The 16,048-nt window shown below is 39.9% G+C and overlaps 1 pseudogene; it reads left to right on the top strand.

Annotated features, from left to right (window-relative positions):
• LOC118841014 overlaps nt 1-15,563 on the top strand; it is a 112,031-nt pseudogene extending 96,468 nt beyond the window's left edge.
• The last annotated feature ends 485 nt before the right edge of the window (nt 15,564-16,048 follow it).

Here is a 16,048-nt window from a genome sequence, read left to right as displayed (position 1 = left end):
AAACCTATAAAAATGGCTCTGAACAAATTCTAGAACTGCAGAACCCACAAAATAGCAGAAGGAAGCAGGGATCCAGCCCAGGACAGTCTGGATGGTCGCTGGGTGAGGTCTATCTCACACAGAGCTGGGAGCAGAAGGGGAGCGGAGTACAACGTGGGTGACAACAGGACCAACTAGACCAGGAGCCGGGCAGAACAGGCCCTAGCACCCTGAATCAGTGAGCTATGGCAGTTACCAGACTTCTCAACCCACAAACACTAAAGACAACACAGTAGGTTAGTGGGAAAAGCTCCTGGGGACAGAGTGAAAGTTTGTGGTTCTGCCACCAGCCCGGAGGCAGCGGGGGTGGTGCAGCTACAGAACTACAGCTGCAGTTGCTTCTGGCCACAGGCCCACCTGGTGGGGGGACATAAGTGGCAGATCAGAGCAGGAGTACAGAGCCTGCTTAAGAACTGAGTCAGGCCAGGTTAGTGGTTCTTGGGGAAGGAGGACTTCTGGTGTGGCAGAGCTGGTTGTATAGAAATAGCTCTGAAAACAACAGTGCATCCCCTCAAGCTTGGAACAAAGTACTCTGCACTCTACAAGCAGTCATACCTCCACAAAAAACTCAAGTCAAGTAAGTTGGCTGGGAACATGGCCATGCAGTGAAAACAGACACAGATTCAGACTCAGACTTTGGAATCTTTCTTTGGTGATAAAGAAGACCAAAACATACAGCGTAAAGAAGTCAACAAAGTCAGAGAGCCTACAGCAAAAGCCTCCAAGAAAAACATGAACTGGTCTCAGGCCATGGAAGAGCTCAAAAAGGATTTGGAAAAGCAAGTTAGAGAAGTAGAGGAAAAATTGGGAAGAGAAATGAGAAGGATGCAACAAAACCATGAAAAAACAAGTCAATGACTTCCTAAAGGAGAACCAAAAAAATACTGAAAAAAAATAAAGAAGAAAACAACACCTTAAAAATAGACTAACTCAAATGGCAAAAGAGCTCCAAAAAGCCAATGAGGAGAAGAATGCCTTGAAAGGCAGAATTAGCCATATGGAAAAGGAGGGCCAAAAGACCACTGAAGGAAATACTACCTTAAAAATGAGATTGGAGCAAGTGGAAGCTACTGACTTTATGAGAAATCAAGATATTATAAAACAGAACCAAAGGTATGAAAAAGTGGAAGACAATGTGAAATATCTCATTGGAAAAACCACTGACCTTGAAAATATATCCAGGAGAGATAATTTAGAAATTATTGGACTACTTGAAAGCCATGATCAAAAAAAGAGCTATAATTTTATTTGCATTAATATATATTAATTTTATCATCTTTCACAAAATTATCAAGGAGAACTGCCCTGATATTCTAGAACCAAAGGGTAAAATAGAAATTGAAAGAATCCACACATCACCTCCTCAAAAAGATCCCAAAAAGAAAACTCCTAGGAATATTGTCACCAAATTCCAGAGCCCCCAGGTCAAGGAGAAAATGCTGCAAGCAGCCAGAAAGAAACAACTTGAGTATTGTGGAAAAATAATCAGGATAATACAAGATCAAGCAGCTTCTACATAAAGGGATCAAAGGGCTTGGAATATGATATTCCGGAGGTCAATGGAGCTAGGATTAAAACCAAGAATCACCTACCCAACAAAACTGAGTATCATGCTCCAAGGTAAAATATGGATTTTCAATAAAATAGAGGACTTTCAAGCTTTCTCAGGGAAAAGACCAGAGCTGACTAGAAAATTTGACTTTCAAACACAAGAATCAAGAGAAGCATGAAAAGGTAAACAAGAAAGAGAAATCACAAGTGACTTACTAAAGCTGAACTGTTTTGTTTACATTTCTACATGGAAAGATGATGTGTATGATTCATGAGACCTCAGTATTAGAGTAGCTGAGAGGAATATGCATATATATATATATATATATATATATACATATATACATGTGTGTATGTATGTATATATGTGTGTGTGTGTGTTTGTGTGTATGTATATATGTAGGTATATATATATATATATTTGTATAATCAGAGGGCACAGGGTGAGTTGAATATGAAGAAATGATATCTAAAATAATAAAAACAAATTAAGGGATGAGAGAGGAATATATTGAGAGAGGGAGAAAGGGAGAGATAGAATGGGGTAAATTATCTCACATAAAAGTGGTGAGAAAAAGTGGTTCTGTAGGAAGGGAAGAGGGGGCAGGTGAGGGGGAATGAGTAAATCTTGCTCTCATTGGATTTGACCTGAGGAAGGAATACCATACATACTCAATTCGGTATCTTACCCCACAGGAATGAGGGAGGAAGAAGATAAAAAATGGGGGATGATAGAAGGGAGGGCAGATGGGGAGGAAGTAATCAAAAACAAACACTTTCAAAAATGGACAGGGTCAAGGGAGAAAATTCAATAAAGAGGGATAGGTTAGGAAGGAGCAAAACATAGTCTTTCACAACATGAGTATTGTGGAAGGGTTTTACATAATGATACACATGTGGCCTGTGTTGAATTGCTTGCCATCTTAGGGAGGGTGGGTGGGGAGAGAAGAGGGGAGAGAATTTGGAACTCAAAATTTAAAAACAGATGTTCAAAAACAAAAAAAAAGTTATTGGATGCAACTAGGAAATAAGATACACAGGCAATGGGTTGTAGAAATGTACCTTGCCCTACAAGAGAAGAAGGGAAAAGGGGATGGGAGGGGAGTGGGGTGACAGGAGGGAAGGCTGACTGGGGAACTGGGCAACCAGAATATATGCCATCTTCGATTGGGGGAGAGGGTAGAAATGGGGAAAAAATTTGTAATTCAAACTCTTGTAAAAATTAGTGCTGAAAACTAAATATATTAAATAAATTAAATTTTAAAAATTGCAAAAAAAAGATATTTCCTGTCCATTAGTAGGTCTATGTTTGCTACTTTGAACTCCTTTGCAGCTGTGATATATAGAGACAATTGGGGGAGGAACTTGCCTAAGGAGGAGCTTGCTTAGGGGGATCTTCGCTTACTAGGAGACTTGTTTGTAAGAAGGCTTTCACACCTTTTAGTACTGAGCAACTTAGGCATTGAATCATAAGAGTTGTGATGCCTTCTAGCTGTGATTAAAGTAACATTTTTGACTTTCTTAAAGTTGCCTTTCCTTTAGGAACCTCTGCCAGCAGGCCTGTGGCCAGAATGGACTTTGTTTTCTTTGAATGACTCAGCTTGCCTCGTTGAGCTTCCCTGGACGCTGGGGCTTGCTCTTCCGGGGCAGGACCAGAGCTTCCTGTGTGATGAGTCGTGGGGCTGGCTGAGGGGAAGGGTGTTAACGTGGTCTACGCTAGGGGGAAGGGCCAAGTCAAGAACCAATCAGCCCTGGTCATTCAGGCTGCGCTTGATGATGTCAAAAACTCTATAAGAGGGGAGAGGACAGCTTGAAGATCCTCCTTTCCTTTTACGGTTGGAGCCAGAGACACCTACAGCTGAAGCTGAGCTGCCGGTAGCAGAGCTGACTAGAGGCTAGTGGGTAATCTTCTTACCGTAGAGGGGAAGCATGTATACGATTTTGCCTTATACCATCTCGCTTCTCTGTGGCCTCCTGATTACCCTTGTAAGGCGGACTTATTGGGCCTGGAAGCTTTTGATGAAAATATCAAAATGGGGACGCTGGTTTGTGGGCTTGTTGTTGTGGAGTGTAAATACATGCTTTAGTTCTCCTGCCTTCTGCCTAGAGAATTCCTTATATCTTGCGGTTCCGGACCTTTTAGGCACATATGAGATTCTCTTTGAAATCATAAATTCTGCCTTCCTAATATAAGGCCATCCTGGGTATGCCAGGGTGCTTACTGTTACACAGAGTTTGAGGCAACTATGGAGAGGGAATCCTCCTCACAGTTGCAAGGAAGAAAAGAGTGCTTGTGGTCATTCAAAGACCAGAGCACAGGCCATGAAAGGATTAAACACCTCTCCTTTGATCACACCATCTTTGAAGAACTTAAAATTTATAGGACCCTAGGAACATCTCTGAAAACAGCTGCACAAAACCCCTGAAGTTTGGGACAATACAGTCTCCACACTGGAAGCAGAATTCTACCTTAACAAAGAGCTAGAAAGTCAAGCAGTTGCCTGGGAAAATGAGGAAATAGCATAAAAAAACCCCTCAAACTACAGAATCTTACTTTGGTGACAAAGAAGATCAACAACATACGACCAGGAGACAACAAAGTCAAAGATCCTACACCAAAAGCCTCCAAGAATAATACAAATTGGTCACAGTCCATGGAAGAACCCAACAAGTATTTTGAGGGGAGCAGAGCCAAGATAGTGGAGTAAAATCAGGGACTTATTTGGGCTCTTTCCCAAAGCCCTCCAAATACCTATAAAAATTACTCTAAACATATTCTACAACTACAGAACCCACAAAATGACAGAGTTGAAACAAATCTTCAGCCCAAGACAACTGGGAAGGCTGATAGGAAGGGTCTATCATACCATGTTGGGAGCAGAGCATAGTCCAGCATAGGCCACACCATAGCAGACTGACTGGAGCAAGTTTCAGGGCACTGAATCACTGGCACCTGTGGTGGATTCCAGACTTCTCAAACCACAAACACCAAAGACAAAGTAGAAGGCCAGTGGGGAAACTCTGCTGGACTTGGGTAACAGAAGATCATGGTATGGCCCCAGCCCCAGGGTGGGACAGTGGCAGCAGCTACAGAGGCTATTTATGGAGCTACAGGCCCACAGATAGCAGTGGGATCAAGCCGCTGATCAGAGAGGGACTGCAAGGATGTCTTTGCTGTCACTGAGGCAGGATCCTCTTGCTTTGCCTTGCTTGGATCTGGGTTGCAGTCCTGGGTGGCAGTCCTGGGTTGAAGAAGAGTGCTGGCATAACAGAGCTTGTGGCAGCTGGGGAGAGGAAATCCTCCTCACAGTCCCAAGGCAGAAAAGAGTACTTATGGTCACTCACAGACCAGCGCACAGGCCAGGAGAGGAGTGAATGCTTCCCCTTTGATCATACCATGCCTAAAAGTATCTCTGACAACAGCTGCTCAAAACCCCTGAAACTTGGATCAGAGCACTCTCCACTCTGGAATTAGAGTCCTACTTTGATAAAGAGCTCAAAAGTTAAGTAATTGGTTGGGAAAATGAGCAAACAGCATAAAAAAATCAGACTATAGAATCTTGCTTTGGTGACAAGGAAGATAAAAGCATACAACAAGAAGAAGGCAACAGAGTCAAAGCTCCTACATTCAAAGTGGCCAAGAAAAATATGAATTGGTCTCAGGCCAAGGAAGAGCTCAAAAAGGATATTGAAAATCAAATAAGAGAAGTAGAGGAAAAATACTGAAGAGAAATGAGAGCGGTGCAAAAAAAATAATGAAAATGACTCAACAGCTTACTAAAGCAGACCCAAAAAATTACTGAAGAAAATAACACTTTCAAAAATAGACTAACCCAAAGGGCAAAAGGGGTCCAAAAAGCCAACGAGGAGAAGAATGCCTTGAAAAGCAAAACTGGCCAAATGCTAAAGGAGGTCTGAAAGCTCACTGAAGAAAATAATTCCTTTAAAATTATAATGGAGTAAATGAAAGCTAATGATTTTATGAGAAATCAAGAAATTATAAAAAAGAACCAAAAGAATGAAAATATAGAAGACAATGTAAAATATTTCATTGGAAAACCACTAGCCAGAAAAATAGTTCCAGGATAGATAATTTAAAAATTATTGGACTACCTGAAAGCCATGATCAAAAAAGAGCTTAGACATCACCTTTCAAAAAATTATCAAGGAAAACTGCCCTGAGATTCGAGAACCAGAGAGTTATACAGAAATGGAAAGAATACATCGATCACCTCCTGAAAGAGATTCCAAAAGGAAAACTCCTAGTAATATTTTAGCCAAATTCCAGAGTTCCCAGGAAAAGAGAAAACATTGCAAGCAGCAAGAAAGAAGCAATTTAAGCATTGTGGAAACACAAACAAGATCATACAAGATCTAGCAGCCTCTATATGAAGGGATTGGAGGGCTTGGAATATTATGTTCGAGAGGTGAAAGGAGCTATGATTAAAACCAACAATCACATACCCAGCATATAATCCTTCATGGAAAAAAATGGACATTCAATGAAATTTTTCATTGACTTGCAAACATTCTTGATGAATACACCAGAGCTGAGTATAAAATTTGACTTTCAAATACAAGACTCAAAAGAAGTATGAAAAGGTAAAAGGGAAAAAGAAATCACAAAGGACTTATTAAAGTTGAACTGTTTATACCTCTACATCGAAAGATAATATTTGTAATATTTGTAACTCAGGAGAACCTTTTAAGTATTAGGGTAGCTAGAGGGAACATATATACATATATATGTATGTATATATATACACACACACACACACATACATATACATATATATATATACACACACATATATATACATATATATGTGTGTGTGTGTGTGTGTGTGTGTATCTATATCAATATATATCCGTGTGTAGATATATATCTATAGATATATAGAGGGGGGTGGGGACACAGGATAAGTTGAATATGAAGGGATGATATCTAAAAAATAAAATTAAGAGGTAAACCAGGAATATATTGAGAGAAGGAGAAAGGGAGAGGCAAAATGGGGTAAATTATCTCACATAAAAGAGGCAAGGAAAAGTTTTTACATTGGAGGGGAAGGGGGAGAGTTGAGAGGGAATGAGTGAACCTTGCCCTCATCAGATTTGGACTAAGCAGGGAATAATATGCACACTCAATTGGGCATTTTACTTTAAAGAAAAGTAGGGGGGTATCCAAGATGGCTGCTTGAAGACAGGGACTTGCTTAAGCTCTCCCCCAAAACCCCTCCAAATACTTGTAAACAATGTCTCTAAACAAATTCTAGACCTACAGAACCCAAGAAATAACAGAGGGAAACAAGTCTCCAGCCTGAGACAGCCTGGATGGTCACTGAGAAGGGTCTATCACACTGTGCTGGGAGAGCGAAGCCCAGCATGGGCCATGCCAGGACAGACCAGGCCAGGAGTAGAACGGGTGGAGCAGGCCTCAGTGTCCTGTATCACTGAGCTGTGGCAGTTACCAGACTTCTCAAGCCACCACTGCCAAAGACAACAGAGCAGCTCAGTGGGAAAACTGCTGGATCTGGGTGAGAGAAGTGTGTGGTCCAGCCCCAGGCCTAGGGTGGAAGTAGCTCAGCAGCAGCAGCAGGAAGCCCTGGCGGCTTCTTTCAGAGCTCCAGCAGCAGCTGCTTCCTGAGCCCCTGGCCCACACAGTGGGGGGAACCAAGAGGTTAATCAGAGCAGGAGTGCAAGGAGTGCTTTGCTGTCTCAGAGGCAAGGTTCTTTTGCTTTGCCCTGCTTGGATCTCATTAGTGGTTCTTGGGGGAGGAGTGCTGGTGTGGCAGAGCTTTATGGTGGCTTTGTGGTCCCCTCATGGATTATATTCAGTTTTGCTGCATAGGTGATTTTTGGTTGTAATACTAGCTCCTTTGCCCTCCAGAATATCATATTTCAAGCCCTCTGATTCTCTATTTACAAGCTGCTAAATCTTGTGTTATGCTGCTTGTGGCTCCACAATACTTGAATTGTTTTTTTTCTGGCTGCTTGCAATATTTTCTCCTTCACCTGGGAACTCTGGAATTTGGCTACAATACTCTTAGGAGTTTTCCTTTTGGGATCTTTTTTAAGAAGGATTGGTGGATTCTTTCAATTTCTATTTTACCCTCTGGTTCTAGAATATCAGAGTAATATTCCTTGATAATTTCTTGAAAGATGAGGTCTAGGCTTTTTTTATCATGGCTTTCAGGTAGTCCAATAATTTTTTAATTATCTCGCCTCAATCTATTTCCCAGGTTATTTGTTTTTCCAGTGAGATATTTTACACTGTCTTGTACTTGTTTTTCTTTCTTTGATTTTGTTTTATTATTTTTTAATGTCTTGATTTCTCATAAAGTCATCAGCTTGCATTTGTTCCTTTCTAATTTTTTTTAATTTCTATTTTTAGTTTACAACACAAGGTTCTACATAATTTTGAGTTCCAGATTTTCTTCCCTTCCTCCCACCTCCCTCCCCAAGATGGCATGGAATCTCATATACCTACCACATATAACTTAGCATTGAATTAATTTGTACACTAGTCAAGTTGTGGAGAAGAATTATGACCAATGGAATGAATCATGAGAAAGAAGAAACAGAACCAAAAAAAAAACCCAAAAACAAAAACAAAAGAGAAGAAAAAAGGCGAGCATGAAGTGTGCCTCAATCTGCATTCATACTTCATAGTTCTATCTCTGGATGTAGATAGCATTCTCCATCGTGAGTCTTTTGGAGTTGTCCTTGCACCTTGTGTTGCTGAGAAGAGTGAAGTTTGTCAGGGTTGGTCCTCACGGAATCCACGTATCTGTGATTGTGTACAATGTTCTCCTGGCTCTGCTCCGCTCACTCAGCATTATGTTGTGTAGGTCTTTCCAGGTTGTTACGAAGTCCGTATCATCCCCATTTCTTATGGCACAATAGCATTCCATTACTTTCATATACCACAGCTTGTTCAGCCATTCCCCAATTGATGGGCATCCCTTTAATTTCCAATTCTTGGCTACCACAAAAAGAGCTGCTATAAATATCCTTGTACATATGGGTCCTTTTCCCGCTTGTGTGATTTCTTTGGGATACAACCCTAGAAGTGGTAATGCTGGGTCAAAGGGTATGAACATTCCTGTGGCCCTTTGGGCATAGTTCCAAATTACTCTCCAAAATGGCTGAATCAGCTCACAACTCCACCAGAAACGTAACAATGTTCCAATTTTTCCACATCCTCTCCAGCATTTATCATTTTTCTGTTTTGTTATTTTAGCCAATCTGACAGGACAGATGTGGTATCTAAGAGTTGTTTTGATTTGCATTACTTTAATCAGTAGTGATTTAGAGCATTTTTTCATTTGCCTATAGATAGCTTTAATTTCTTCCTCTGAAAACTGCCTATTCATATCCTTTGACCATTTCTCAATTGGGGAATGGCTTGTATTCCTATATATTTGGCTCAGTTCCCTGTGTATTTTAGAAATGAGGCCTTTTTCAGAGATACTAGTTGTAAAGATTTTCTCCCAATTTTCTGCTTCCCTCCTAATTTTTGTTGCATTGGCTTTTTTTGTACAAAAACCTTTCAATTTGACATAATCAAAATTATCCATTTTGCATTTTGTAATACTCTCTAACTCTTGTTGGGTCATGAATTCTTTTCTTTTCCATAAATCTGATAAGTAAACTATTCTTGTGCTCCCAAATTACTTATAGTATCAGCCTTTCCTCCTAAATCATGAACCCATTTTGACTTTATTTTGGTATATGGTGTAAGGTATTGGTCTATGCCCAGTTTCTGCCCTACCATTTTCCAATTTTCCCAACAGTTTTTGTGAAATAGTGAATTATTAGCCCAGAAGCTGGCCTCTTTGGGTTTATCAAAGAGTAGATTGCTATAGTTGTTGACTTCTCCATCTTGTATTCCTATCCTATTCCACTGATGCACACCTCTGTTTCTTAGCCAGTACCAGGTAGTTTTGATGACTGCTGCTCTGTAGTACAGTTTAATATCTGGTATGGCTAGGCCACCTTCTCTAGCATTTCTTTTCATTAATACTCTAGATATTCTAGACCTCTTGTTTTTCCAGATGAATTTTGCTACAATTTTGTCCAGCTCAGTAAAATAATTTTTTGGTAGTTCGATTGGTATGGCACTGAATAGATAGATTAATTTAGGCAAAATTATCATTTTTATTATATTAGCTCGGCCTAACCATGAGCAACTGATATTTCTCCATTTATTTAGATCTGCCTTTATTTGCGTGAAAAGTGTTTCATATTTATGTTCATATAGGCCCTGGGTTTCTCTTAGCAAATAGACTCTCAAATATTTTATAGTGTCTACAGTAACTTTGAGTGGAATTTCCCTTTCTATCTCTTGCTGTTGGGCTTTGTAAGTAATGTATAGGAATGCTGAGGATTTATGTGGGTTTATTTTATATCCTGCAACTTTGCTAAAGTTGTTTATTATTTCAAGTAGTTTTTTACTTGATTCTCTAGGATTCTCTAAGTAATAATTTAGTTTCTTCTTTTCCTTTTCTAATTCCTTCAATTTCTTTTTCTTCTCTTGTTGCTACAGCTAACGTTTCTAGTACCAAATTGAATAGTAGAGGTGATAATGGACATCCTTGTTTCACCCCTGATCTTATTGGGAATGCATCTAGTTTATCCCCATTACAAATAATGCTTGTTGATGGTTTTAGGTAGATGCTATTTATAATTTTAAGGAAGGTTCCATTTATTCTTATGCTTTCTCCAGTGTTTTTGATAGGAATGGGTCTTGTACTTTGTCAAAGGCTTTTTTCTGCGTCTATTGAGATGATCATATGGTTTTTGCTAGTTTTGTTGTTGATATGGTCAATTATGCTAATAGTTTTCCTAATATTGAACCAGCCTTGCATTCCTGGAATAAATCCTACCTGTTCATAGTGTATTATTCTCATGATGAGTTGCTGCAATCTTTTTGCTAATATTTTATTTAAAATTTTTGCATCAATATTCATTAGAGAAATTGGTCTATAATTTTCTTTCTCTGTTTTGACTCTACCTGGTTTGGGTATTAGTACCATATTTGTGTCATAAAAAGAATTTGGTAGGACTCCTTCTTCACCTATTTTCCCAAATAGTCTGCAAGATATTGGATTTAGTTGTTCTTTTAATGTTTGATAAAACTCACATGTAAAACCATATGGCCCTGGAAATTTTTTCCTAGGGAGTTCATTGATGGCATGCTCAATTTCTTTTTCTGAGATGGGGTTATTTAGAAAATTTACTTCCTTTTCTGTTAACCTGGGCAGTTTATGTTTTTGTAGATATTCATCCATATCTCTAAGGTTGTCAAATTTATGGGCATACAATTGGGAAAAATAATTCCTTATTATTGTTTTGATTTCCTCTTCATTAGAGGTGACCTCACACTTTTCATTTTTGATACTGGTAATTTGATTTTCTTCTTTCTTTTTTTTAATCAAATTGACCAAAGGTTTGTCAATTTTATTGGTTTTTTTCATAAAGCCAGCTCTTTGTTTTATTTATTAATTCAATAGTTTTCTTGGCTTCAATAATATTAATCTCTCCTTTGATTTTCAGTATTTCTAATTTAGTATTTAATTGGGGATTTTCAATTTGCTCTTTTTCTAGCTTTTTCATCTGTATGCCCAGATCATTGATCTCCGTTTTCCCTATTTTATTCACGTAAGCATTTAGGGATATAAAACTTCCCCTAAGAACTGCTTTAGCTGCATCCCATAACTTTTGGTATGTTGTTTCATTATTGACATTCTCTTGAATGAAATTATTAATTATTTCTCTTATTTGTTCTTTGACCCACTCATTCTTTAGAATTAGATTATTTAGTTTCCAATTAATTTTTAGCTTATTTTTCCATGGTTCTTTGTTACAAATAATTCTTATTGCATCATGATCTGAAAAGTGTGCTTTGACTATATCTGCCTTTCTGCACTGGATTGCGAGATTTTTATGCCCTAGTACATGGTCAATTTTTGAGTATGTGCCATGCACCGCTGAGAAAAAAGTATATTCCTTTTTATCCCCATTCAGTTTTCTCCAGAGGTCTATCATATCTGCCTTTTCTAAAGTTCTGTTTACTTCCTTAACTTTTTTCTTATTTATTTTGAGGTTAGATTTACCAAGTTCCCAAAGGGGGAGTTTGAAGTCTCCCAACATTATAGTTTTGCTGTCTATTTCTTCCTGTAACTCCCTTAACCTCTCCTCTAAGAATTTGTATGCCTTACCACTTGGTGCATAGATGTTAAACAATGATATTGCTTCATTGTTTATGGTGCCTTTTAGTAGGATATAATGTCCTTCCTTATCTCTTTTAATTAAATCTATCTTTACTTTTGCTTTGTCTGAGATTAGGATTGCTGCACCTGCTTTTTTTACTTTAGCTGAGGCGAAATATATTTTACTCCAGCCTTTTACCTTTACCCTGTGTGTATCCCCCTGTTTCAAATGTGTTTCTTGTAAACAGCATATGGTAGGATTATGGTTTTTAATCCATTCTGCTATCCACTTCTGTTTTAAGAGAGAGTTCATCCCCTTCACGTTCAGAGTTGTGATTTCTATCTGTGTCTTTTTCTCCATCCTATTTCCCCTTATTTATTCTTTTATGCTCCCTTTCCCCTTCTCCTCCTCAATATAGTTTTGCTTTTGACCACCACCTTCCTCAGTTTACCCTCCCTCTTTATTCCCCTCCTTTATCTTACTGTTTCCCACTTGCTAATTCTCCCCTCCCTTCTGACCACCCCCCTTCCTTTCCCCCCCTTCCCCTCCTACTTCCCATAGATCAAGTTAGATTTCTAAACTTATCAGGGTATGTTATTCCCTTCTTGAGCCAGATCAGATGACAAGGAAGCTCAAGTACTGCTCTTCTCCCTCCATTCTTTCCCTCTAATATAATATGTTTTTGTGCCTCTTCATTTCGTTTAATTTACCCTTTTCTACTGCCTCCTTACCTCTTCTCCCATAGCCCTCCCTTTACATCTCTTACTTATGTTTCTTTACATCAGTTAATTTATATAGGCATTCACAATCTATATGTATCCCTTTCAATTGTCATAATAACTGTACCATTCTCAAGACTGACATATAAGTGTGTATATATATATATATATATATATATATATATATATATAAAACATACATAAGATGATATAATCCCACATGAAGATGCAAACAACCTACCCTTATTGGTTAATAAGGTTTATGGGGGTTTTCCCCCCTCGTTACCTTTTTATGCCTCTCTTGAGTTTTGTATTTGGAGATCAAATTTTCCATTGAGTTCTGGCCTTTTCATCAGGAAGGGCTGGAATTCCCTTATTTCATTGAATGTCCATCTCCTTGCCTGAAAAATTATGCTTAGTTTTGCTGGTTACTTGATCCTTGGTTGTAGTCCCAGCTCCTTTGCCCTTTGGAAGCTCATATTCCAATTTCTCCTGTCTTTTATTGTGGAAGCTGAGAGATCCTGCGTGATCCTGACTGTAGTTCCACGATATTTGAATTGCTTCTTTTTGGCTGCTTGCAGTATTTTCTCCTTGAGTTTATAGTTCTGAAATTTGGCTATGATATTTCTTGGTGTTTTCAGTTTGGGATCTCTTTCAGGGGGTGATCGGTGAATTCTTTCAATGACTATTTTGCCCTCTGGTTCTAGGACCTCTGGGCAGTTGTCTTTGATAATTTCTTCGGAGATACTGTCACGGCTCTTTTTTTCATCGTGGATTTCCGGTAGACCAATAACTCTTAAATTGTCTCTCCTGGATCTATTTTCCAGGTCAGTTGTTTTCCCAATCAGATATTTTACATTTTTCTCTATTTTTTCATTCGTTACATTTTGTTTTACTCCTTCTTGGTTCCTCATAGATTCATTAGCTTCCACTTGCTCAAGTCTAATTTTTAATGAGTTAGTGTTATTCTTTTAGCTTTTGAGTCTCCTTTTCCAGTTGGTTGATTTTGCCTCTCAGGGTGTCATTTTCTCTATTTAGATTCTGAATCTCCATGGCCATTTCACCAATCTTATTCTTTAGGGACTTTACCATTTTTTCCATGTTTTCTTTTGCCTCCCTAATTTGGTTTTTAAAATCCTCTTTTAGCTCTTCCAGCAGTGCTTTTTGGACTGGAGACCAGTTCACATAACCTTTCGAGGCATCAGATGTATCAACAGTGTCATTGCTGTCCTTTTCCATATTTGTATTTTGATCCTGCCTGTCTCCATAAAAAGAATCTATGGTCCTGGGTGTTTTTTTTTGTGTTCTTCTTCATATTGGTTTGCCTTTTCCTGGTTTTACAACAAATTTCTGCCTTTGGGGCTCAGGGCTCTCTGTCCCAGCTGTCTTATTCTGGGGATTGTGAGTCCAGAACTATAGCCTTCAGTTTCCTGAGGTGTGGGGGAGGGGTCTGGCTCCCTGATGTCTCACTCCCTATGGGTGCTCTCCAGCACTGTTGCTCTTCAGCAATGGTCTCAGCTGCTTGTTGTTTGAGCTGATGTCTGGCACTTCTCCTGGGGGAGCAAGGTTACGTCTGGGCTCCTGGTATTGACCCCTGCCAGCTCTGCCCCTCTGGGACTAATGAACTTCTACTATTTAACCACTGAAGCCCCACTTCTTTCTCCTCTATTCCAGCGTTCTTTTTTTCTCCCCCAAGGAATTCTCTGGGTGAGGGGGAGAGGGATTAGAGCCGTTTACTTGTCCATTATGTCTCCCGGAAGTTCAGGAAGCCGCGTTTCATGACTTTGGGCTGCAAGCCTCAGGAGTCAGTGTTTGGCGGCATTGCGCTGCCTCTCGTCACTTCCACAGACTGCCGTCCTGTGTTGGGAGGCCTGGGGATCTCCGCCAGTTTTGGGAGCCCAGCTTTCTTCCAGCCTGTCTCCCACATGGATTTCCCGGCCGGCTTTCTCCTTTCTAATTTTTAAAGAATTATTTTTTCAGTAACCTTTTGTGCCTCCTTTTCTCTTTTTCTTTTAAATTTATTTATTTTCCCCTTTCACAAAGATGGCTTTGGGGTGAGCTCACTCCTGTGCAGAGGATACTGGATGCCAAATTCAGAAGACACCCTCTTCACTCCTTAAAATCTTGTACCAGCGAACCCAAGGACTGGCCCCTAGACTTTGCATCTACAAGGCCAGGCTTCAGGACCAAAAACCTCCTCAGACCCCACCATTCCTACAGTTGTGGCTTACCTCACCAATGGTCACTCCTGCCTCAGTGTGGCCATATCTCTAGCTCCCTCCTCTCTCACTCCCTTTCCCCGAGTTCCCCAACAGCTGCTTCAGCCAGCCCAGTTCTTCATATCACCCTGGGTGAGTCTTCCTTCTGGGAAGGGGGAGGATGGACCAGGGCCAGGACTGTATGGGGACTGCCTAGACGGACTTAGAAGCCTCTTTGAAGAATTGCCTTGCCCCCTCCATGGGGCTCTTATCCCATTCCAGGCACCTGGAAATCCTCACCCCACTCCTGCCACTCCATCAGGGAACCCCAGCATGGAGGAACATCTAGCTGTCATGCATGAGAAACTAAGGCAGGAGTTTTCCAAACTGTTTTTTTTCGCTCCCATGATTACAACCTCTACTAATCTGATGTGAAATTCATCAATGAGATCCTGAACATTTGAACCAAAGGCCACATGTGGTACATTCTATCACTGAACCTCTGCCAACTCTTGGCCTGAAATTATTTTGCTCAGCTGCAGCTAGAGGTCCTGAACCAACACACTGAAGACTGGATGCCACAGGCACATTGATGGCTTGTGGGTTTACCTACCCAACTCCTCTTCTTGTGGTTCTACTGCTGATATAAGGAAGAGCTTTACCAGATGTATGATGCCTTTCTACTTTTTACCTGAACTCCGAAGGCCTCATTTATCATCATCGCCTGGATAAATTGATGCACTCATATTCACCTCCAATGCCTATCAAGAAGCTGCTGGTGGGAGCCCTGGGCTTGGTAGAGACAGAGGCAGAAGCTGGCTTACATCTGTGTCCTAAGCCCTGAATAAGGATGAGGGGAAGTTTGGCATAGTTCTGTGTTTGCTCTGAGGGAGCTGTGGGCTGCACTGAGCACATTATTATGCACAGGGAGATGGGATTGAAGGAAGCAGGAAGGCCATATCAAGCCTAATCTCCTCATTCATCATAACTCTCCATCTTTTCTTTCCTGCCCAATTTCCATCTCATGCTGTGTGATTTAACTTGTACATATCTAAAGTAAGTAAGGATGCAAAATAAATAAATAAATAAATAAACAAACAAACAAACAAATAAATAAATAAATAAATGAATGAATAAATAGATGAATAGATAAATAAATAAATAAATAAATGAATTTATTTTTAGTTTGAAACATTCAGTTCCACAAGTTTTGGGTTCCAAATTTTCTCTCTCTTTCCTCTCCTCCGACCTTCCTGTATGAACAATCCAGCTAGCAGTTGCTGTGGGGGTGTAAAGCCAACAACAACGAGCTCACAGAACGCTGTAAGC

Source organism: Trichosurus vulpecula, chromosome 1, assembly GCF_011100635.1.
Source record: "Trichosurus vulpecula isolate mTriVul1 chromosome 1, mTriVul1.pri, whole genome shotgun sequence".
In the NCBI taxonomy this organism is placed as follows: Eukaryota; Metazoa; Chordata; class Mammalia; order Diprotodontia; family Phalangeridae; genus Trichosurus; species Trichosurus vulpecula.
Note: the sequence above shows the minus strand (reverse complement) of the source record. Positions and strands in the feature narration are given on the sequence as shown.